Genomic DNA, 25,616 nt, shown 5'->3' with positions numbered 1-25,616 from the left:
TAGTATATTATGTAGATGGATCACTACACAGAATGCTACAACAGATATTTCCAAATTTTCAGGTTTAGGCAACATTTACCTAATGAAAGAGCATTTATATATAGTCATGAACCTAGTTTTGAAAATGGCAAGTCTTACATAAATACACAATCACTAAAGGCATACTTTAGAAGTACTCTTAGGTATATCCAATTTAAGCAACAATTTATGGGGCAAGTGATTATATGGAGTCACAGTCCATTAGTCCATTTGATTTAGAAGTAGGTCCTATAAAACTAAAAGCCAAATCAAGAGAAGACCAGCTTTATTCACAGTGGTTCACAAGCTTTATTCACAGTGGTTCACAAGCTTTATTCACAGTGGTTCACAAGCTTTATTCACAGTGGTTCACAAGCTTTATTCACAGTGGTTCACAAGCTTTATTCACAGTGGTTCACAAACTTTATTCAACAGTGGTTCACAAACTTTATTCAACAGTGGTTATTCAACAGTGGTTCACAAACTTTATTCAACAGTGGTTCACAAACTTTATTCAACAGTGGTTCACAAACTTTATTCAACAGTGGTTCACAAACTTTATTCACAGTGGTTCACAAACTTTATTCACAGTGGTTCACAAACTTTATTCACAGTATCAAGGCAACTCTGCAAAAATTACTAACAGTATAAGCAGCATGGAACAAAATGTAGTACTTAACCACACAATTTTTACAGGGAAATTCATTTTACAACTGAACATAACTGCAGTAAGGGTTGTTAAATGGACAGAAAGAAAATCCCTCATCCCTTATATAGGATGGTATGACCCAAATCCCTCATGGATTCTGGGTCATGCCATTTAGCCTTCAGTCAAGTCCAGTGTATTCACCATCACCCCTACTCCTAGATAAATACAACTAGCAAAATGCCATTTCCGCTCATTTGTTCTACAAGGCCCTTTCACTCTACCCCATCCAACCTATTATGTGATCATTGAAGATATTGCCTACTACTGGCTGTGCACCTGTGAAGCTCTAGCCCATCACAACCTTATACTATAGAGATGTGCATCCCTGTAGCAAATAGGATATCTGGTTATACTTTACTAAAAAGTGCTTAACGAAGATAAAACTGTGCATTCAACTGAAAGGTTTCTACTGCATCTTCCTAAAAGGTAAATGTATTCTATCAGGAGAGGTTTAATGCTTACTGCCTTGGTTTATGGGAACAGTGATGGTAATTTAAAGTAATTTTGATGAACATGAAGAGGAGATCACTTAACTAAAAATCGGCCAAGATGATATACACAAGTTTAAGAGGCTTTGAGTTTGCTCACTGCAAAAATGTTACTTCTGATGTTAGAAACATTTTTTAGTTTGCCAGCTCACCAGAAATCATGGCTACCTGTGATGCCATTTACGAGGGGAAGAAATATGCCAGAACTGAACATTTATTGGGAAAGTCCGACTGGGTCAGGAACCCATTTTCAGCAGAGGCCTGGGGAGAAAAGCTCCAAATGACACACAACCGTCATGCCATTTACGAGGGGAAGAAATATGCCAGAACTGAACATTTATTGGGAAAGTCCGACTGGGTCAGGAACCCATTTTCAGCAGAGGCCTGGGGAGAAAAGCTCCAAATGTGACACAACCGTCAAGACAAACTTACATGAAAATAAAAAAGCACACAATTGAATACCAAGTACAGATAGGTAGATACAGTAATAAAATTATGGAATGGTTTTACAGGATAGTATTAAGCCTGCTAAAAAAGTCTATAACCAGCAGCAGTTGGTTCCTTACATGCACTCAAAGATTTGCTAACAAATGCCACAAACATACCAGCTACTAGAAATTTCTAGACCAAAACAGCACCATTTGGACAGGCCACTCCCAAGGGAGACATTAAGATGCAAACATTGCAGCTCTACATTACTGTCAATTAACATAAAATTAACTGCCACATCACTTACTGAGCACCTTCACCCTATAAAACTGACTTCAGCTGAAGTCAATTTCATAGAATAAGCGCACTCAAACTTGGTCATTGATGCAGCCTGCCAGAGTCTAGGTATTTCAATTATGGCTATGTATACCAAACAGAACTAAAGTAACAAGCCTGACATGCTAACCATGCTCAGATTGAGTGCTAGCTTAAAGATTAGCTACGATAAAATCACAATACATTGCCACATTTAAACATTCCTTCAGAGCAGGAAACAAGGATGCATATATTAAATAAGAGTTACCTACCTTTGGTACTTCTCCTTTGACAGATTTTGCCTTCAGTCCTGGGGTCCTCTTGCTGCCATTTATGTAAAAGATTAGTTACAGAAACATCCTGTAAAATGCCACCACCCCAAGTCAAATTCAGTTTTGCTGTATCCATCACCATACAACTACAGATGAGATGCATGCCAGCCTCTAGGTCAGACACAGAAACAGAATAAAATCCTACATGGATGCACACGGAATGAACTGTTATAAGCTCTTTTAGTCCTGATCATAAGAGATCAAATACGACGAAGGTACCATGAAATTTATAAGCTAGTGAGCAGTCATGTGACTTCCTGAAGGTGCCATTCCTTAGTGATAAACCATTATCAGCATATTCCAAGCTAAACAAATGTTTGACTTGTTAGTCTAATTCAATTGCAGCTACCTACCTCCAGAAACTTACCCTATCCAAATAAAACCAAGAGCCAGCAATTCCCTATTTAGTTGTACACGTCACAGAATTTGCCAATCTTAGAGTCTGCATAAAAATGCACATTTTCAGCTACAGTGAAACGCATACCAAGTCAAATGATATTTGAAATTAAAAGCAGCCTTAACGGTGCAGATTCAAGTCCATTATCAGGATTAAACAGCATGACAAGGCTACAGCTTGGACAAATACACTGAAAGTTACATCCATTTCTGTTCCTGAAGTGATCCTCTAGTAAATGCTCTGACAATGTCACTTTAGTATAAGCAGTGAATTGGCAAAAAGTATGAAATGTTCCTTACCTTTAGAAGATCTTCAACCCCAGAATTCTTTCACCTGCAGAAAAAAACAGTTCAGAATCTGAGCTTACTGTACAATTTAAGTTTCCTACCTTTGGTGATCTTCAATCCTGGGGTCACAGCCAGAAGAGGGACTGTCCATGCGTCAGCCTTGGAGATTTGAAGTTGCTCATGTAGACAATCTTCACAGTACACATTAAGAAATCGCAACTGCACTAGCAACTCAGCACTTCTATCTAGCCAAATGCACTAGCAACTCAGCACTATAAGTTTGTCCATTCCAATGTGATAAATGCCTGTCGCAGCCAAAGAAAATCTAGCCAAATGCACTAGCAACTCAGCACTTCCATCTAGCCAAATGCACTAGCAACTCAGCACTCCATCTAGCCAAATGCACTAGCAACTCAGCACTTCATCTAGCCAAATGCACTAGCAACTCAGCACTTCATCTAGCCAAATGCACTAGCAACTCAGCACTTCATCTAGCCAAATGCACTAGCAACTCAGCACTTCATCTAGCCAAATGCACTAGCAACTCAGCACTTCATCTAGCCAAATGCACTAGCAACTCAGCACTTCATCTAGCCAAATGCACTAGCAACTCAGCACTTCATCTAGCCAAATGCACTAGCAACTCAGCACTTCATCTAGCCAAATGCACTAGCAACTCAGAACTTCCAAGTTTGTCCATTCCAAAGTGATAAATGCCTGTCGCAGCACAATAACAATCTTAAAATGCATGGTGATGGCTTCACAAGAACCAAAAGAAAATCATCTCCTACCTTTGAAGTCTTCAACCCCAGGACCCTTTTATTGCTTGCAGACCAGTAAGTCTCTGGAAAGAAATGGAGGAGAAATTACACAGTTAAGTGATAACTCAATTTTTAGAGTAAAAGAAACTGCTGCTCATTCCTTTCTGCTATCTTCTTATAATCAACTCCACTTACTGTAAAGTTATACTACCAGCAGCTATGTAGAAGTAAATGCTCCACATCAGGAGGAAGGCAGTTATCTGGGAAAATAGAAACATTGCTGTTGTGCAATAGCCAGGAATGCGTATAGATTTAGCTATGGTAATTAGTAAGCCAAAAGGGTAAATTGGGAATCAGTCTGCTTTATTCAACATTGCAAGCCATGTTAATTTTGCAACAACTGCATATCCCAATTCCTTTGTGACCTGGTAGCCTATCTTTCGTAGTTTCTTATTGCAGCAAGATGTATTCATTTCCAGCATTATGAAAGTGTGAACATGATTACTGACAATTTGGAAAGACCTACAAACAGTAACAGCAACAAAAGCAGCAGATCATATCATTATCACAGAACGAAATGTGAGAGACTTCAACCTATAACTCAATCTTTGGGTTTCAAACCTTGCGATCCAGTGGGTGTCTAGGTACTGGCATAAGTGGAAAGCTGGTTGTGAGCACAATTCTGAAAAGTTTCCTTTCCAGCTGAAGGTACTACATGTTTATTAAAAAACGGCTAGGTTGCATTATCTAGGCAGGCGCTAGGTCACATGGGTAGCAAGACAAAGTCAAGTCTTCTGCACATAGAGGCCACAGCAAGTGTATATTGAAGACGGTGTTGACTCAGTGTCTGGTCACTGAAGCAAACGTTTGGATATATAGAAAATTGCCCCTTATCACAGGCTCACCCAAAACAGCATCTTCAGACCAGGTTACATACATACCTCTCAAGCTCTTAGAGCAGAAAACCTGGACAAAGATTAACATGATTGGGGGGGGGGGGCATATTTTAAATATTGCTCTTACAGACTTAGAAAATTGATAGAATAGATTAGCATGAATTTTCTGAAGGATGCAGAGTCACTCAAAATTTTGTCATTTAATGACTTCAATCTTTAGCGATATGCCAGAAAACAAGTACAGATTTTTAGGAGGAACACTAAATAAGAGGCAAAAATCTGGACATTGTGAAAATCGGTATGGTTAACAGCAGTAATCTGAAATTTACAGATTTAACAATTTTGGAAGTAGAGGGCTTTGCTCCCCCCTTCACCCTCTAAAATGGGAAGGTGTGCCTCCTTGTAGCATTAGATCTAGCCAAACAGCTTCCATTTCAGATTTTGGGATATGATGCAACATCCCAGTATTTCATAGATAAAGCATCAGAAACTGACTATGCAGATAAACTAGAGGCACCTGGGGCCAGACGGTAGAAAGCCAATACTGTCCCTTTTGTTCTGTGAAGGGGGGGTAGTTACATTGCCGACAGGGGCACTGGAAAAATGTTCTTGGGTGGTGAAATCCAAGGTACCTTTTTGGCTAGGTTTATATAGGCCCTAGGGCCAATAGCCTAGTACCTACCTATGAACCAATGACTGCATAATAAATGCAGCATCATACTGCATGTTAATATTTGAGCCATCTTATTTCATATTCAAATGAAAAATAAGGAGCAAAAACAATTGTGGCATGGTTTGACTGAAACATGTCCGTGTACCACCCATGTGCACGGGTCTTCCTTGTATGCCGAATTAGTTAATGGTGTCCAACTTGCTAACACCCACTGCTTCCAGGATTACTTGTACTTAACATTGTGCATTATGGCTACAGCCTTGTTAAAGACTTTACTGCTGCATGGTGATTGCATGCATAGTCTCCCCAAGCAAAAACTATAAGGACAAACGTACCAAATGCAAGCCTTGCATGTGGTCTACACATCTGCAACTGGGATGTCGTATTCTAAATGCAAGGCTCCATTATCATTCTAATCTCAAGAGATAGACCAGTGGAGCTGGTGTAAGGTCAGATTCAGTTAAAAATTAATGTTTAGTGCTGGTGGGTTTTACTTGTACCATTATTGCAAAACACGTTTCGAGTTTTACTGCAAATTTAACCAAAGCTCATGGGCAGCTCTGCAATGGGTGGAAAGGTCCTTGACAAAGTTAGACTGGTTAGAGCACACAGAATAGGAGACAACCCAAGCAGAAGTGTTGTACAGGTAAGGGGGCTGGGTTCAGATAGGAGCAGGTGTCAATTCAGTAGTTACCAGATGTTACAGATCAAATTAGAAAGTTGCTCAACAGTAATATACCCTGAAGAAATAAACAAGGAATTTTACAATAAACACAAATTGAGGTATGTTGGCATTGAGCGACTTTCAGTAGCTTTAGCAGTTTTGCGTATAGACCCAATATCTAACCAAACAAGAACCTGCACTTCAGGTAAAGCAGCAGACCCACTGTTAACTGTGAATGATCCAACTGCATGCCTAAAACTGGAATGTCACGGTACGTGGTAGGATAGAATAACCATGTGGGTTTGAGATGGTCTTATAATGTAGCTTTAAACCTGTATCATAATGGACAAGGCATTTCACTTCATCCTCTAGATGTGGTGAGTTTGTGGAACTGAGTGAAAATATTTGTTTGAATTTTAAACTATTGAATAGTCTAGGCCTTTAGTACAGGCATGCAGTGGGATCAGGCCAAAGACGGACTTAAGTAGAGTTAATTTGCCAGAAATGATGCAATTCTATACTGAATGAAATGGATAGCTGTAGTTCTACCTTATGGCTATCCAAGGATGATATTTATATATTAAAATTAGTGCAACAGTCTTTCTAGATAGAGGAGAGGGGTACCACCTGTATGGTAGACTTAGAGGCAGCCTTAGATAGCTTACAGGGGCAAGAATCACCACTTAGAAAACATGGTAGGTTTGTCCCATTGAGGTGGGATCAGGATTATCAATACTGAATTCTCACCACTATAAAACTGCTTAAAGGGAGCAAGCCATTTGAACCAGATAACCCGTGGGCATTACTTCAACTGTCCAGATGTCTCATTTTGGTCTGTTCAATTGTGGTTTCTGGGGAAATTAATGTGGACTGAAGTCAGAATGATCCAAGTTTGAAACGTTACACTTTTCAGACAACTCATGCTAATGCAAACCCCTGTTCTAGCAGCTTTAAGTTTGTAAGAGGAATATTTAAAATGCATCCCTATTTGAGCCTCTAATGTATGGCTTTGTCCAAATTCCTTGCTCTAAAAAGGTAGATACACCCCACAGGGACTAGCAGCACAGGAACTTGTGAAAAAGTCTCAAACCAATGACAGCTTGTCCATTCTGGACAAATGGAACCCCAACTTTGCATCAGTGTCAGATAGCTCATATTGAGCCAGACTGGTGTGGATAGTTCAGATTGAAACAAGGTCACCCTAAAGGGAGTTGACACAATAGAAAGTGACAAGACCCACCACATATAACTCCAGATGCACTCCTAGGCCAGTGGCCTCTTCAGGTGGGACCCTGAAAGTCATCCTTACTCTGATAATTTGTCTCAAACAGCAGGGATCATCCCTCCTTGACAAGGGTCATTGTATCCTTTAATGGAGTTTAAGATGGATGTAGATGGAGCCTTGTCTTGTGCAATTGCAAAGTCCACAATGCCTACTAGGGACATGCTAATGGAATGACAAATGGATTTTGGCCAACTCCTTTAATGCTGAACTTTAAAGCATTTTCATGAGAAGAGCCCCAACCACAACAGGCACAAGTTAATTGTACGGCTCTGGACAGTCAAGTGGTACTCCCTGAATGGGGAGCATTATGGGGCACAAGGGAGAAAGTGAGATTATCCTAGTATTAGGACACTAGCGTCAAAAGTTAGAATGTTGCAAGCTCACTACAAGTTTGTCTACTGGATACCACCTGCAGCTGAATATTGTGTACTGAACTCATTTGCAACCATTATACTCTGAATGTGAACAGGTCTTTCAGTGCCAAATTGATTTTTTAGTAATCAAAATCACTGCACTTAACTGCCTGCTTTCAACTTGTGCCTTTATCCAACTAATACAAATTTAGAGCGGTGTTATAAAAACTAGGAAAATCCTAGTCATTCACTAGTCTGGAAACATGTAAATTCATTGGACAGTTTTTGATTTGATGCAAAGTCTTATGAAACTGAACATATTCAGCAACAGTATTCTTATTCTTATGAAACTGAATATATTCAGCAACAGTATTCTTATTCTTATGAAACTGAATATATTCAGCAACAGTATTCTTATTCTTATGAAACTGAATATATTCAGCAACAGTATTCTTATTCTTATGAAACTGAATATTCAGCAACAGTATTCTTATGAAACTGAATATTCAGCAACAGTATTCTTATGAAACTGAATATTCAGCAACAGTATTCTTATGAAACTGAATATTCAGCAACAGTATTCTTATGAAACTGAATATTCAGCAACAGTATTCTTATGAAACTGAATATTCAGCAACAGTATTCTTATGAAACTGAATATTCAGCAACAGTATTCTTATGAAACTGAATATTCAGCAACAGTATTCTTATGAAACTGAATATTCAGCAACAGTATTCTTATGAAACTGAATATTCAGCAACAGTATTCTTATGAAACTGAATATTCAGCAACAGTATTCAATTTTACTAGTCCACAACAATAAAACTGAAAACTCAAGCATGCATGCTTAAGATGGCACTGTTCCAAAAGAAAGCCCAAGGTATGCAGAAAAACATCAAGGAGGTTCTGCTGCAGGTTTCAGAAAAGCATCTGGTCCCTAAAGAGAGACACAGCAAATACAGGGGTCCACAAATGAGTTTCTGAATAGACAGCAGTACTGCGATTCAAATGGGCTGCCCTAGAAACTAACTGGTTGCAAGGACTCCTTACCAAGGTACAGGGGATAACTCTGCACCAACAGCAAAGTATGAAGAAGCTAAGCCATACCTCTCAACTGTCCAGAATTTTGGCTTATATTTTTGGTCTGTGTTTTTCTGGCAAATTATTGGGGTGATGTGTGGACTGAAGTTACTAAATGACATATTTGAGTTAAGAAAATGTAGAAAAAACCCTGTTACTTTAGCAACTTTAAGTTTATAAAGAGTAATATTTAAAATGAGTCCCTATTTTTGGGCCCTTGTTCCCCCTTAGTCAGGCTTTGTCTAGATTTCTTGCACTGAGGTAGAGAGGTATGAACTAAGCATTACAGAATGGTCTTGTGTCGAGTAATGGTAGCATAGCCATCAGACAATTGTATTTCAGTGGTTAAGAAAGTTTATTTCACATACTGAGACACCCTGGCATGCCATTGCATACTTGAACACTGTTGTACCCAAACTGCATAACAGCATTGTAGTGCACGTAGTGTAGTTATGCTGAGATATCCATAAAAAGGCAAATCAGAAGTGCTAGAGTTGTGAAACCAGACCTTTAAATTTTAAACCACTCCCTGTTTAAATCAGGTCTTGGGTTGGGTAGTAATCTACCAGTAGGGGGCAAGTGACGGGCAGAATTAAGTTCATCTGCATTGTTTATTCTAATTTGTCCTTTACTTCGTTATGAACATGTTACTAGAAGATGCACATTTACCCGTCTTGGGACAGGTATCTCTGAATTCAGTCCTGCACTTGTACAAAACAGACTAAGGAACTAAATATAGGAGTATGGAAGGAGTTATGGCTTTTAAACCCAGCAACACTTGGTATAAAATTTAGTGCGGAGCTTTATGAGAGTCACCAATCCTAATCTAATCTATTAGGTGTTAGGCATGGATGGCAAGATTCACCTCTTAAGGTGAATTGCTTGGTATCCAGGTCTCAAAAAACACATTAGGACTGGTTATCTACTCAACTGTACACTAGTAGCTTCAAATTTGCACATTATACTAAGTTTAATGCACTAACTTGTCTAGACACAATGGCTGGTGGTCCCTCAATATGCACCAATATAAACTTTGTTTGCCTAGTTTCATAACTCAAGTCATGGCAAAATGGGGAGTTTCTGCAGCATGTATAGAGTTGAACTTCATATACATGCACATTTAAGAATTACTACTGGCATGCAGGAAACCCAGTTCTAGTTTTCATCCTTTTTATAAGAGAATTATAACAAGGACATTAGGCTTTAAACTCGATTACATTTATATCAAGTTTATTCAGGGAAGTGCCCAATTTAGGAGAATTGTGGTGGTTCAATTTAGATGCTTCGTTATGTTGGGCTATGCAACCAAGTTTATTATGAACAAAAAATGGGAATATTTATCCCAACTTGGCAGCATACTTTTTGCAGTAAGTTTGGTTATAACACTAAAGGGTGTATTTAACTTGTGAAAGCTGCAGGTGAATTTGTTCCACCTTAATCCTGAATTTTTAACAAGAAGTTGCTTTGCCACAAGTCTGCACAGCAGTTGTGTTCTATTACAACTGAAATATTCACGCAATTACAGGAACTCTAATTGCAGATGGACAAACTTATCTGAATTTCAGTATAAAACTTCATGATGCAGATCTATATAAGCCAGTCTGGTTAAAACCAAAGTGAGGTAAAAAAACACAAGACTGGAACATTGTTCCTTTTGTGGAATACACTTTGGCTTCACAGATTGGTCAACTGAAGATCTTGGGATTAGAAAGTTTTACAACACTAGAAGGGAATTAAGTTACCATTTCATTGTTCATAACTTGGCATCTGTTATTCTATTTAAGTTATTCTTCATGATTGGATACAGAACCTAATCTGGCACTTCATATTCAAGCTCCTCCCTCTCCCATAATCCCTTTCTACTCCATCAGATTGAGGGCATTGAAACCCTGGAGAATGCACATAGATATCTATACTTGCACATTTATCCCAATTCTACACCAAGGAGCAGAAGCACAGGAGCCCTAGACTTCAGCATTTTCAGATCCTCCAGAACACATGACTGGGTGAAGGTCAGCAGTAACAGAGTAATAATGAAATAAAATAAGATGCCAAGTTATGGAAAGTACATAACTGTTACTCTGATAAGTTGACTGTCAGAATTTTCTGCTGCAAAAGATTCTGGAGAGCCTCAGAATTATCTGCTGCAAAAGATTCTGGGGAGCCTTATGGAAGATGTGCCCAAGTACCATGGAACCAAAAGAGGATCCAAGACCATATCCACTTATAAAGGTGCAAGTAAATCAAGTGGACACAGCACAAATGTTATCTAGACATTAACAGATAAGGCTGACAAGGTAACAAAGTACTTAAACAGTGGAAATGCAGTTCCAAATCCATTTTAGAAATTTTGGACACTGCCTGGCCACATCTAGGAGAAGGCTACAGACTAAGCAGGTTTCTAAAAGATTTAGTCCTGTGCAAATAAAATTAACTGCCTATGTACACCCAAAGTAGGAGATATTTGTATGTTAAAATTAGAAGACAGGTAACTGAATAGCCCGATTGATATTCAGTGGCTACCTTGGGCATGAAGGTAGGATTTGTTTTGCAAGGCCACCTTGTCCTTGAGGATGTGGTGGTTTGGAGGACAAGGCTTGTAATGGAGACCCTCTTAGCAAAAGTTATGGCCACAAGGGCAGTCTTCAAGACGCACACAAATGCAGTCTCAGGTCTGAGACACAATCAGATCCCAAGGGGAGAAGATCCCAAGGGGAGAAGGATCTTGGACAGGAGGCCTAATAAGGAAAATACCTTCTCTGGAAAAGGTACGTTCCCCATTAAGAAAATTAGAGATGGCCACCAATTGTAGTTATGGTAGAGAAACTGGCACCTTCTTGATAAAAGGGATAAGAATATCTTGACACCAATGCTGAGAAATGGAAAGCTTCCTTTCCACAGCCCGAAAGGAGAAATGTTTCCACTTACTGTTGAGCAAATTGACAGTTTGAATGGCTAGAATAGTTTTCCTGACAGCCTGGACCGTTATGGACAGTGGAGAAACCATGCAGTTATACAAAGGGATCAAAGGTTGCTATTTCTGTTCTAAGGGGTGAGAGGAGATCCAGAATGGTATCCGGTATCCAAGGCAGATACTGGAGATGAGACCACAGGAAGGGGAACCACACTGGAGGCCAAAAGGGAGCAATGACAAAACACTGAACACTTCAGTCTGTGGGCTTCCTGCAGCACATTTGGGATCAATGGAAGAGGTGGATATGCACAGAGACCTGGAAGCCAATAATGGACTAGAGCATCCTCTGGACACTACCCCTCTGGGGGAAATAAAAGGTAGCATACTAAAATGCAACATTTTTACCTGCAGCCAATCATGCTTAGAAAAGCTTGTCTACTTCAGAGCCCATGGAGCTTTCACGCAGCTCCTAACCCCTCTCCCAAAAACTCTCACAATGACTCCACTGAAAACAGATTTTGAGATTAAACAAGTGCAGAGACTAAAGTAACATGGGACATACCTATGGTCCATCCTTGCATAAACTCAGGATTTAAAAACACTGAAAGAGGACCCTCTTACCTCATCAATTCTAGAATCCCCTACACCATCCTGAAAGGCTGGAAAAGCACTTTAGACACCTGAAAAATCAGGGAATGCAAGTCCAAAACATGCCACCAGACAATATTTACTACATGCCACCAGACAATATTTACTATACTAGGGGAGTATGTTCCAAGACTTGCATACATTCTTGTAAGGTAGTGCATGCATTGACCCTCCTCACATCTCGTGTGCAGATTTTTGAGTTGGGTTTGACAACAGTACCCCCCCCCCCCCAAACACACAATGGTTGGTGCAGAAATGGACGGGCCAGAGTAACTGACATACCTAGTGGCTGTGACGTACCATGCAAATGACGTATGATCGATTTCACATGCAGATTTACTGGTGACATCACATTTGCATACAGATTAATATCGCATTTAGCTTCTCCTTTATATAACCATAGATATGCAGAATTAGTTTGACAGAGTTAGCAGTATAATATATAAAAACATTGTCCAAGTTTCACTTTCTACAAAGAGGACAAATGACTACCTAAGTGTTAGCTCGAACAGTGAAGTATACAAAGCCAATTGCTAATTAAACTGCAGTCTGTTTAGTGATCAGTACACCAGGTAAAAGTATATTACAAAACCACAGGCAAATATATAAAATGGAGAAGGGCAAGGACCTACTAACAGTTACAAAATGTGCTATAGCCTACAGACACTAAGCAGCATGTGACAACCAATTAAATTACTGCACATATTTGACAAAACTCGAGTAGTACTGTGGGAAAACAACCCCTAGCCACAACTACCTTGCAACATTTATGCAAAAGAAAATGTCAGACAGCTATTCAATGTAGTGTGTTCTTGGAATTGGGATATTTAAGTAACAAGGTGGGGGGGGGGGGTGCAGCCACCTGCAAAATCAAATTGTTTGAGGCATAGGTCTCAACCATCCATCTCCAACATGGGTGGGAGGTTAGCATAATGGTTAATGTGTTTACCTCACAAACACAAGGTGCAAGGTTTGAGTCTCACAGGGGGTAACTGACTAGGCTTAAGATAGCCCACAAGGGTAGTTAGCCTAATACTAACCTATGAGGAACACTAGTCTCAATGTGGAACAAATGGGCAAAGTGTGGAGCACATACTAATTACTAACTTCAACTAAGAAGGTCATAAGATTGTTAAAATATACTGGTTTTACTTGAAGTTCTCTTAATGAATTAATATGATTCATTTCTATTTACAATGGATTTCACTTTCAATGTGGAACTAAGGTACGTGAACCAAGACCCCAAATGAGGTACGTTCCTCGTAATGAGGTACACGAGGTATGGTTTGAGGCCTCAGTACCAGTCATGAAACAAAACGCACATCTCACAAAAAACATCAACGTGTTTATTCATCACTTTACAACATCACCTGCTGGTGGGTGTTGGGGTACTGCTGTAACACTGCCGATTTTGTCCCGTTCCTCATAACATTTGAAGCTAATCACTTGGTTTTCAGACTTCATACTTTAAGACAATGCAACGCCAACACAAACCCTGGTCTGATACTCTGAGATTAGAAAGTTATTTACAATATGTCCATTTTTTATACCGTTTCTCCAAGTAGACGTTTTGTCTAGATTTTTTTTTTTTATACCAAGTCTGAAAAGGTGCGCCCCCCCCCCCCGCCAAGTCACTCCAAATCTAAACTTCGTTCCAATTATCCCCCACAAATTTTATGTTTAGTCGAATCCTACTTGCCCTTAATTTATACATCGACTAATGCCTTTTTTTAAAAGCTCTATGCGAACTACATATGCATTAAATACCATGGCGCTATTAAAATTGTTCATCTAGAGAATCTAGCATTACCAAATCAGTACTTGGAAAGATTCACTCGAGTATGTCAAATAAGCTTCACATACATAAAAAATTACTTCAACATTTTTCTTTGCTCTTAATTATCAGCCTTCGATGTATTTACCTACGGTAATTATAGAGGCGATTTGCTCGCTACGCTACCTCAAGATTTTTTTTACGAAAAAACATTTATTCCAGACAAATCCCCCCACGGACTGATAAAGCTAACCAGAACAATCTAACTGGTTTATACAAGTCGTTTCCAGCCTAAAGACAACCCCCAGCACAGCAGGATACCACCCCAACTCCAACACACGAATATCTGGAAAGTGTAAAGCAGTAAATTAAATACCACAAGTCAGTTTTACAGGATAACCAGACCAAGGGGAATAACAGTTTTCCAGCCCTCTGACTTGTTGGACACTACATCCCGTAAAGGGCCGACCTAAACGCTCATTCGCACAAACAAGACAAAATATTTCCAAATGAAGCCCTATCTGCCGCGCGGCGGGAAGTATACTCGGTGAGGAGAGAGCCTTGAAGACTCGTTCAGAGCAAAGCTCCATAATTACACAGTACTACTTTATTTAACTTTGATATGAATATGGCAAACAAAAAACAGCCAATTCAGTTACAACTCAAACTTAACTAAAAAGTCTAAACATAAAACAGTAACAAGCCGTTCTCCCACATTAACAAACATACCATAACTAATCGCTTACATCAGCATATCCTAAAGTCTACACCCTGTATTAAATTCTTACCTTCCGAAACGACTGCCCCAAACACATTTCAACCATTTGAACGTTAGTTATGATACACCTTGCTCTATATTAACATCCCTCTTAGAACAGCCAACAAAACATCCTGACTCTGTTCCCCCCCAGGCTTTATATATAAAGACAGAACACAACATGTAGCCCTGTGTGCTAATTGCTCATTACAGGGATCACCTGTGAGGTATGAAAGGTACAACATACTAAATGAAATCAGAGCTTAACCTAACCTACCTGTGATAACTGTCAACTTTGGGTATTTAACACATTTGGAATTACTAATCACGTTTAAGAGTTTGGGGGAAAAAATTCTTTAACAAGTAAGTCACTAAACTCTTGCTAGCAGCATGTTTGAAAACGAATAAATTTCACCAGAACTTTCTGTTTTGTATTCAAATGTTATATTCCCCAATAGCTTAATTTGTAAAAATATATGCATTTACCGAAAATTACCCCACACTTAAAAAATACTGTACATTTTCAACTTCTATTGCTAAAATTGTGAAAATCTATTTTAGAAGGGCGATCCTATTTCTCAGCATGCTATGTAAAAGAGGGGCTGTAGGCATTACTTTTGACGGTTCTAAATATTTTATGTTCTATGAGCCACAATATATATAAGAGAAGAAAAATATGCAATTGGGTAGATTTAGTATGCCTGGCTGTAACCCTGCTCACAATAATCAGAAATCATGTGAACATAAAATTACAAAAATTTCAACAGAGGCTGTCTAGGCTGCTATCAACAACTAGTAATTCATATTCTTATGGTAGCTGAGCTGCAACTAGCCATAAAACAAACTGAATTAAGTTTGTGTGTATGTCCGCGTGTGTGTGTGTATCTGCACTAAATTTATATATATATATATATACACATATACACACACACACATACATATATATATATATATATATATACACATATAGACACACACATATTATATATATATATATATATATATATATATATATATATATCCATATATTGTATGGAATATGGGCAGTCTTTAGCCATGTCCTTGGTTTGTGTTGTGTTCAGCCAGGTCCTTCTCATTAGTATCTTCATATGCACAGTACCTTACAGAACAAATAGAAGTGTGTATGTAGTAATATTTGCAGTCTGTAGCTATAGCCCCAGTTTCTGTTACCCTAATTGCAGATATCATATTCACGGCTCTTTACTGGGTCCAGAATGAGTTGGATATTAATGATTAGTAGATCATAAGTACAAAAATGATGTGCTATGATCTCAGGACTTATTTTAAGTAGTTCCTATGATATGTAGACAAAATCAGGTGATGAAAGGACAGAACTCAAATGTGTACATCAGTGTCTGGGGTGGGGAGGTACATAACCCACAAAGGCAGTGTAAAATGCTTTCACTACAAAAGAAGAAACCATAGAACCTCCTTGGGATAAATGTCCTGGCAAACAGGGAGAATAAAACAAGATCTAGGCTTAGAGGAAATGCCAGTTTATTCTCACTACACACATTCACATATCAAAACTCATACACATGTCTAGGGAAAACTATACATTCCTAATATTTGCCAACAGATTGTTTGAGTGTGAAAAGAAACAGCGAACACTAGGAAAAAAAAACTTTCTCCCTTAAGTAGAACATTCAAACTCCACAAAGAAGGCTCTACAGATAAGAATTAAACTAAGGGGGCACACCTGGTGAAACAGTAGTAATAACCATTGAATTACACTGTACTGTGCTACACTTTTTATCTCTTTGGTTAGAGACATTTCATCAAATGTGTACATCAGTGTCTGGGGTGGGGGGGGAGTAGGGAGGTACATAACCCACAAAGGCAGTTCCTGCCAGAATCTAACACAATTGTACATAGACATATAGTCAGAAGAAAAGTATTTGATCTCACATTGATATAATGAAGACATATCAGTCAGGAGTCAAATATAGCCAAGTCTATATACAGAAGCAATGCTGGACCCTTCAGGAAGTACCTGCACTGCCTCCTTATGACCCAGGCAAAAATCGGCAGTGTTACATCAGTACCCCTGCCCAACATCCAGCAGCAGGTGACGTTGTAAAGTGATGAATAAACACGTTGATGTTTTTTGTGAGATAAGTATTTTATGTTCTATGAACCACAATATATATAAGAGAAGAAAAATATTCAGTTGGGTAGATTTAATATGCCTAACTGTAACCCTGCTCACAATAATCAGAATTCATGTGAACATAAAATTACAAAACTTTCAATAAAGGCTATCTAGGCTGATATATATATATATATATATATATATATATATATATATATATGTGTGTATGTATATATATGTATATATATATATATATATATGTATATATATATATATGTATGTATGTGTATATATATATATATATATATATATATATATATATATATATATATATAGATAGATAGATGTAGGTCCACTTCATATTCTGCTGTTGATCAATAACTGTTTAGTCAACAAAATTTTGTTCAACTACACAGATGGTCAGAAGGTGTGCATGAAAGCACAATCCTCAGGGAAAGGAAATATGCTGTTTCATTGGCATTGCGAGATCTCAGAGTTAGTATATATGAATAACAGGGGGGAGATATTTCATGTGCCTCTGTTACAAGAGGTTTGAGAGGTCACTCAGTGGAAGTTCTAGCTTGGCTGGAATTCCCATTTGGTTTTTATCTATGACCATCTCACTCTTTGTTTTAGCTTGTTAGTTGGGATATTTTGCAGTTACCCTAATGGTATTGGACATCAGCTGGGTATAACAGCCCTGTGTTTCTTATGCTTAGTCAAACACTTGGCTTGTGCTGTGCTGATGAGGTCATAACAAGACTGAAATATGCATATCCACAGCTAGTGAGGTTTGGCTTTATTGGCCTGAAATTGTCCATTAAAATGGCTTAAAAAGTATTATACCATGACCCCCCCAAAACATGCACGCTGATTGGCCAGCGTGCCCGTTGTAAATCGAGTTATACTAATGGAAAAAGGTCCGGTTGCCCGGACTTTTTTCCATTAGTATAACTCGTTTTTTTAAAACACTGTCTCGCTATGTTAAATGGGTTTAACATAGCGAGACAGCTTTAAAATAAGCAACGGAGATCTCCGTTGCTTATTTTAAAGCTGTCTCGCTATGTTAAACCCATTTAACATAGCGAGACAGTGTTTTAAAAAAAAGCAACGGAGAAAGCAAGATCTCCGTTGCTTTTTTTTAGTGTTTCGCTATGTTAAACTCATTTAACATAGCGTGACACTTTTAAAATAAGCAACGGACATCTCCGTTGCTTATTTTAAAACTGTCTCGCTATGTTAAACTCATTTAACATAGCGAAACACTAAAAAAAAGCATCGGAGATCTTGCTTTCTCCGTTGCTTTTGCCCACACTCTGATGTACCGCGCAGGCGCAGTACATCAGAACTGCCGCGGATGCCAGACATCTGCGGAAGGGCAGCAAACAGGCATTATACTATGCCATTATTTAAGAAAAGTAATAGTTTCTTTTCTTAAATAATGTCATGGTATAATAGCAATAACCCACTTCTGGGTGTGGGTAATGCTAAATTTACCCACGGTTGGCTTTGTTTGGTCCCTCGGGCTTCGCCCTCGGGACCAAACCACGCCAACCGTGAGTAAATTTAGCATTACCCACACCCATGCATGGGTTATTGCTATAGTAAGTCATGGGCATTCAGAATTTCCATATAGCTGAAACACCTGATGTTCATAAGGGTCATTTGCATATATCCCAAGTACCTCTGTTACAACAGGTTTGAGAGGTCACTCAGTGGAAGTTCTAGCTTGGCTGGAGTTTTCATTTAGTTTTTACTGATTGCTCTTTCTGTGTAACTTTCTCATTCTTTGTTTTACAATGTTATATCTGTCAAAAATCATTCACTGCTGGTCAATATGACTTTATCAGGAGGAACAGAGCACATTACATCTAGAGTTTGGAATAGAAGCATGGTAATCCAGTCTGCAATCCTTTTGTACATCTGAAGAAGGCTTATTGCCATCTGCCCTGGCATGACTTGAAGAATGTCCTACAAATGAATGTGGTTTAAATCTTTGGCTGCTTTTTACCATGTATCTAGAAGAGTGCTGTGTCTCTGTTGTTGGCATTAAGAATAAGTTAAAGTGGATGTCAGGCCTCACCAAGGCTGCAATTTCATCATTCCAGTCTACATTTTTCAGAGATAGGATAACAAGAAACAGTTGACTCTGGGAAGGTGCCCTGTTTGGGGATGTAGAAATACTGCAAACGATATGCATAGAAAAATCTAACACTGGAAGAAATTGACATATCACATCAGCTAGCCAACAGTAGCTAGACTTATGAAACCCAATAATGGTAGGGGACTAGTAGTAATGGGGTGCCAAGACTATTCAGCGCATATGTATAACATTCTGTTCGACTCTGACAAATATATGCAAGTTTCTAGAAACAAGATCAACATTGCAGATACAAAAATTGACTATTTTTCCTACATCTTTCACACACAAAAAAAAGTCACTAAAGAACTATATGAATTTTTACCAATTAACAAACCCTCAGCCTCCTTGATATCTGGTTTACCAAAATTACTTAAGTCTACTTCAGACCCTCCCTAGAGTCCAGTTGTGTCAGCCAAAAGTTTATAAACCTATGCCCTGACTGTTTTTATCGACAGAACGTTGAAACCCTTCATTACAAAAAAAAAAAAAACACCACCTGTTTGTTAAAGAGCTTTATTATGGGGTATCAGTCATGTATGGTACAGGGAGGACCTGGCTTTTGTCACTTTCAATGTTTTATTTTCAGCCATATCCCACTATGAAGGTTTAGAGATATTTGAAGAGGTTTTAATTCACTGTAACTTCCTATCCAACACAGATATCAAGGTGATACATAATTTTATAGAAATTGTGTTGTACTGTGTGTGTGTGTGTTTCTGTGCCAACAGGAAAGGATGAGATCAGAAGTAACCACTAAGTCTGTGTCAAAACCCATTTATACAGTCTGGGGAGTGGAACCCACCAGACTCCTAGAAGAATCAAGTGTCTGAATGTTCTGTGATATATTTTATGCCTTACTTTTGAAATATAATCACTTGTTAACTGCATTTTTACTGATATTCAGAAGTCTAATGTATGTGTCCCGACACAGATAAAAATCAGTGATTTTTTTTCACACACACACACACACACACACACACACACACACACACACACACACACACACACACACACACATCATAGCAATACTAGCTCTATCTTTTTTCAGCAAAGAGCAATACATTGTACAACACTGGTACTGCCATATTCCATCAGTTACTGTTGTTTAGCAGTCGTCAAATAGCAGGGGTAAGCCACTTTTATTTACCTCTTTGAGGAGTAATGTATAACTGTCAATGTCATTGTTTTCAAAGACTTTCCATGATTTTGCCTCATAATTTTTTCTGTCCCTTGTAAAAAGTTTGACTTACTGGTAAATCATTCAGGATTACAGACAGTCAATAATCCAGAGATCATAGTTTCATTATTTTTATTGTCCAAAAGATGCCTGTGTTATTCTATTAACTTTGTAAATGAATTAGAGTAATATTTAAAACATGTTCCTGATTCTGAGTCAGTATTATTTTTGGCTTTGCTCAGAATTCTTAACCAAAGAAGTTGAGTTATAGTATCTGGTGTTCTGTCAGTATTTATAAAACTCCCAAAACCATCCCTGAAACTGGAAGCAATAGTTATTTTTAAAATCGAAGGTATGCACTGAGGTCAGTCACTCTGTGGTATTAATCTCTCTAGTGCTTACCTAGTTCATGCGCATTATCATCTATATCCTAACAGGGTCAAATCACAGCCCTGTTCAGGTTAAAGAGCGTAATCAGAACATTAATACATTTTTTTCTCTTCATTTTTTCCCAGTCAGCAGCAGCTTTTGTGAGGCCCCTACACAGTCAAGGATGATTAAGCCTCCCAACCCCTACCTCCTGCAGCCGTAGGTGTTACAGGTACCTAAACCTGGCTCTGTTATTAGTTTTAGTGGAAAGAATGTCCATCAATAGGATTTAACTAAGCAAGGGGCACAATGTCAGTGGTAAAATATTGATGGAATTGTGAAGCCTGTTAATTGACAAAACACTGTTACTATAACCAGAGATTTTGTTGAGTTTTAAAGCAGGTATAAATAAGAGTTATTATTACCCACTTAGTTTTACAGACATGCTACAAAATATCAAGATAAGATAATTTGCTGTGTTTGGGGCCCCCCACAGGACCAGGGGACCTCCAGCGACCGCAGGGTTCACTGGTGCCTAAAGCCAACTATGATTCTGATACCTTGTATGTAGCATGGTTTTGGAATTATTGATGCAAAACTGAACAAGTAATATTTGGCACCAAGAGGTGCAGTAGGAGGTAACTGCAGAAATACCTGGAGGGACACTCAGCTGTAATGAGTTAATGTCCAAGGGATCAGCAGAGAGATGGTAAGTATGTGAGATAGTTCAGGTAAATATTCTACAGGTACAGTACTGTCCTTCTTCCAGAGACATCTAGCAGATGAGCACTTGCTCAACAAATATGCTGTGAAGTCTGCATACTGAGTGTCACTTTGTATAGAAAATGTTACTATGAAATTATGTATGTAAAGGTTTACAGGCAGGGTAGTGCATACTGTTTTGTACATATTTGTATGCTTGCCCATACCATGTACATATAATGAGATCAATGGCACAGAACACACAGGAGAGGGTAAGACAGAATGAAAAGTATCCTTATCCTACTACACAGGTGTACTCTACAGAACAGTCCTGAAGATAAACATGTTAAAATGTCCCCTGTGGCACTCTGTGTTGCACAGTACTGTTTTAGACAATCAGTCCTGCTTTGCACATAAAGTTCGGATAAGGCTGGCATCTCCTATAAAACCTCCTGCCACATGGCATCCTATGTGAATTAGTCATATCATACTTGTGACAGGATGGCACAGAATTAAATATATGGATGTCCAGCTAGGTTAAACATTCTGCTCAGTCTTTCATGATGTTCTGTAGTGATGGATGTGGCAACAGACATATATTGCAATGCCTATCTTTGGTTCCCTTGTGTCAAGAAGTACTGCATCTACAAAGTGTTGCTGTTGCTCTGTGACAATCAGAATTCAGTGCAATTCAAAACACGTGCTTAATAGCCACAATACTGATGATGTATGTTCTTCAGCTCTGGAGGTTCACCTATAATTACATTGGCAGGTAGACTGGCCTATGCCAGAGTTATGCAAAGATCATTAGCTTGCATATCTGCATGACCATCATTCAGGGTCCACTGTAAGATGACCACCATGACTACAAAGACAGTGCAGTGGTAGCAATGAGCAGAATTCCTTGGTAGCTCCTCTGGTTGGAATATATCTTCAGTTCCTTTTATATGGTTTTACCCTGATGGTCACATGATGTTCCGAAGTTCAGACAGCCATAGTAGTAGATCTTGTGTTTTTCATAGCAGTGCAGCTGACTAATACAACCAGCACTGCTTAAGTTCACCTATTCCAGTACCCATGATGCCTAGCTAGGCACAACAGCTGTAGTGTCCGCACTAAGTTCACTGATCTAAATCTCCATGATGCCTATTCATGTTCAGTGTTTTTCATGGCAATACAGTCTGTTGACATTCAATGCTTCCAGTGTAATTACAGTTTGCTTAAGTTCAGGAATCAGGATGTTACTTTAGTGATATGTATGTATCTCAAGTCAAATGCTCTACGAACTTCACTAGCTGTTAATCAAACAAATAAAAACATTAAAAAAAGACCGATAAAAATAAATCTCTAACTTTATACAAATAACAGGAATAATAAGAATAAGAAAGAATAATAATGCAAGTGATCTGTTATTTAATGTGTCCAAGAATGGGATGTTTAAATGTGCCAGCTGTAATTATTATAAGTATATGCTAGAGGGGAAAACAGTACAGGTAATGTTAAAGAATTTTGATATAGTTTAAAAAAAAAATAGGTTTACTTGTAGATCTAAGTATGTGGTTTAAATTGTTTTGTGTGGATTTTGCACTGCCTTTTATATAGGGTGAACTGTGAGAGAGTTTCAAATGAGGGTTTATGAGCATCAATGTGCGGTGGATAACTTAGATTTGAGCTATGCTTTAGCTAAACATGTAAACAAGTGCCACAGAAATGAGAAGGACAACATATTTTTTTAAATTTCTGTTATAGAACAGGTACTGGATTATGAAGAAAGATTTGATTTGGATGAAGAGTTAGAACTGGAAGGAATATTGTTGGCAAATTAGGTTGAATGCCTGCAATTTTCTTAATTAACTTAATGATAGAGAAAATTATGAAATGATAAGAGAAAAATAGTGCTGAGAAGGAAGGGGTTAATTAATTGACAAATTTTAATCATGTGACCACCTGGAGGTTTTATTTAAATGTTTTTAGCAGTTTCAATGGTGTCTGATGAAGTTCTGTGTATAAAATGGAAGCACTTACCATCATTTGAAAAAAGTTACAGATGTGTTTTTATCGGTTCTTTTTTGAATGTTTCAATATGTATGTATGTATGTTGGCAACGTCTTTCCATGTTCATAAATCATGATGTTCTTGCACTTTGTTGACATTCATTGTGCTCACAATCACAATATCTGGGTGGTTATCAATGACCTCTCGTGTTTTTCTTTTCTCTTCTACTGTTTCCTCTTTTTCACTTTTCTTATTTTAAAGCTTTTATTCCTGTCCACCATTCTCAATCCATGGTTTCCTTACTTTTCATTGACACTTTTTCCTCAGTTTTCATCTTGCTAAACCCTCTCCATTCACAAGTCATCTACCACACAAGAGAATATATATATATATATATATATATATATATATATATATATATATATATATATATATATATATATACTACATGTAAGTTACAGAACATTGACTCCAATAGTCTAAGATCTGCCCTAGTCTGAAGATATTTTCACTTTGATTATTATACTTGCTCTGTAGATGTCAGGATGACAAGTGTATATAAATTGTGTACTGATTTTTAATTCTATCTTCTCTGTAGGAGATGAAGGAAATGAAGAAATTAAACTTTATTGATAAGCCTGCATTACTCATTTTATCCATAACTTATAAAATGCAGACAATTCAGTCAAAAAAGTGACTGTCAAGATGGTGCTTCACCAAAACTCAAAATGATCTCTTCATGCACCGCCACTCACACTTCCCTAAAATCTGCTTCGCCCACCTCTACTTCCCTAACATCTGCCTCATCCATTCACACTTCCCTAACATCTTTCTTACCCATTCACACTTCCCTAACATATGCCTTATCACCTACCCACACTTTCCTAACATCTGTTTCACTCACCTACCCTCCTTAATGTCTGTCTCACCCATCAACACTTCTTTAACATCTGGCTCACCCACCCTTACCTCCCTAACATCTGCCTCACCCACTCACATTTCCCTGTCTGTCTCACCCATCAACACTTCTTTAACATCTGCCTCACCCACCCTTACCTCCCTAACATCTGCCTCACCCACTCATACTTCCCTGTCTGTCTCACCCATCCACACTTCTTTAACATTTGCCATACAAACCCTTACTTTCCTAACATCTGCCTCACCCACTCTCACTTCCTTAATGTCTGTCTCACCCACTAACTCATCCCTAACATCTGTCTCACCCACCCACACTTCCCTAACATCTGGCTCATCACCCACCCACACTTTCCTGACAGCTGTTTCACTCACCTACCCTCCTTAATGTCTGTAACATGCATCAACACTTCTTTAACATCTATTTTACCCATCCTTACCTCCCTAACATCTGCCTCATCCACTCACACTTCCCTAACATCTGGCTTACCCACCCACACTTTCCTAGCATCTTTTTCTCTCACCTACCCTCCCCAATGTCTGTCTCACCCATCCACACTTCCTTAACACCTGTCTCACTCACCCTTACCTCCCTAACATCTGCCTCACCCACCCATACTCCCCTAATGTCTGTCTCACTCATCCACACTTTGCTAACATCTGTTTCACTCACCTACCCTCCCCAGTGTCTGTCTCACCCATCCACATTTCACTAATATCTGTTTAACTCACCATTATTTCCCTGACATCTGCTTCACCCACTCACACTTCCCCAGTATACTAAATTAAGACCTACATTGCTTTCTGTGCATTATTGTAACCAAATATAAAAGATATGCAAATGTATAAATGTATTAGTCTGTCTTTAACTGATTTTATTAGATATATAAGTACAAGCATTTATAAAGGACAGATTCAGTACGATATTGCAAACAAATGCATATCAGGCACAAATATGACATGTAATTATGATTTATGTTAATATACTAGACTGCATAGAAATAAACTCATTCTTCTCATGTATGCATAAGCACTTCACATGTCATTGTTCCCATGTATGCATAAGCACTGCCCATGACATTGTTCCCATGTATGCATAAGCACTTCCCTACATTTGTTTTACTTCAATAAAGATTTATGAAAATAAATGTTTTTAAAATAAGAAATTAAATGCTGTGCAGCATTATGCATGAGTGTATTGTGTGTATTTTTTCTTTGTCTCTTCACCACTTTTCTTTCTTTTTCTTATTTTTAATTATGCATCCATTTGTCCTTCTTTATTTTCTTTCTGCCCCATTTGTGTTCTTTTTTTTAATAGATCAAATTTCTCAGGAGCAGTTCAACCTCGTGCCTCCTAGGTTAGGGAATGTTCTCCCTCTGCTCATCCAGGGACATTCTCACTACAGGGTCAGGGTGGTGGC

At 38.4% G+C, this 25,616-nt stretch overlaps 1 long non-coding RNA gene across 1 annotated transcript; it reads right to left on the bottom strand.

Moving 5' to 3' along the window:
• Nucleotides 1–503: 503 nt before the first annotated feature.
• LOC122790293 lies at nt 504–14,891 on the bottom strand. The gene is made up of 2 exons (XR_006362982.1): nt 14,813–14,891; nt 504–3,819 (listed from the first exon to the last, which is right to left on the bottom strand). It is a non-coding gene; the product is annotated as an uncharacterized LOC122790293 (long non-coding RNA).
• Nucleotides 14,892–25,616: the final 10,725 nt, after the last annotated feature.

Source organism: Protopterus annectens, chromosome 16.part0, assembly GCF_019279795.1.
Source record: "Protopterus annectens isolate FY-2018-M chromosome 16.part0, PAN1.0, whole genome shotgun sequence".
NCBI classification, from domain to species: domain Eukaryota; kingdom Metazoa; phylum Chordata; order Ceratodontiformes; family Protopteridae; genus Protopterus; species Protopterus annectens.
This window is presented reverse-complemented; position numbering and strand designations above follow the sequence as displayed.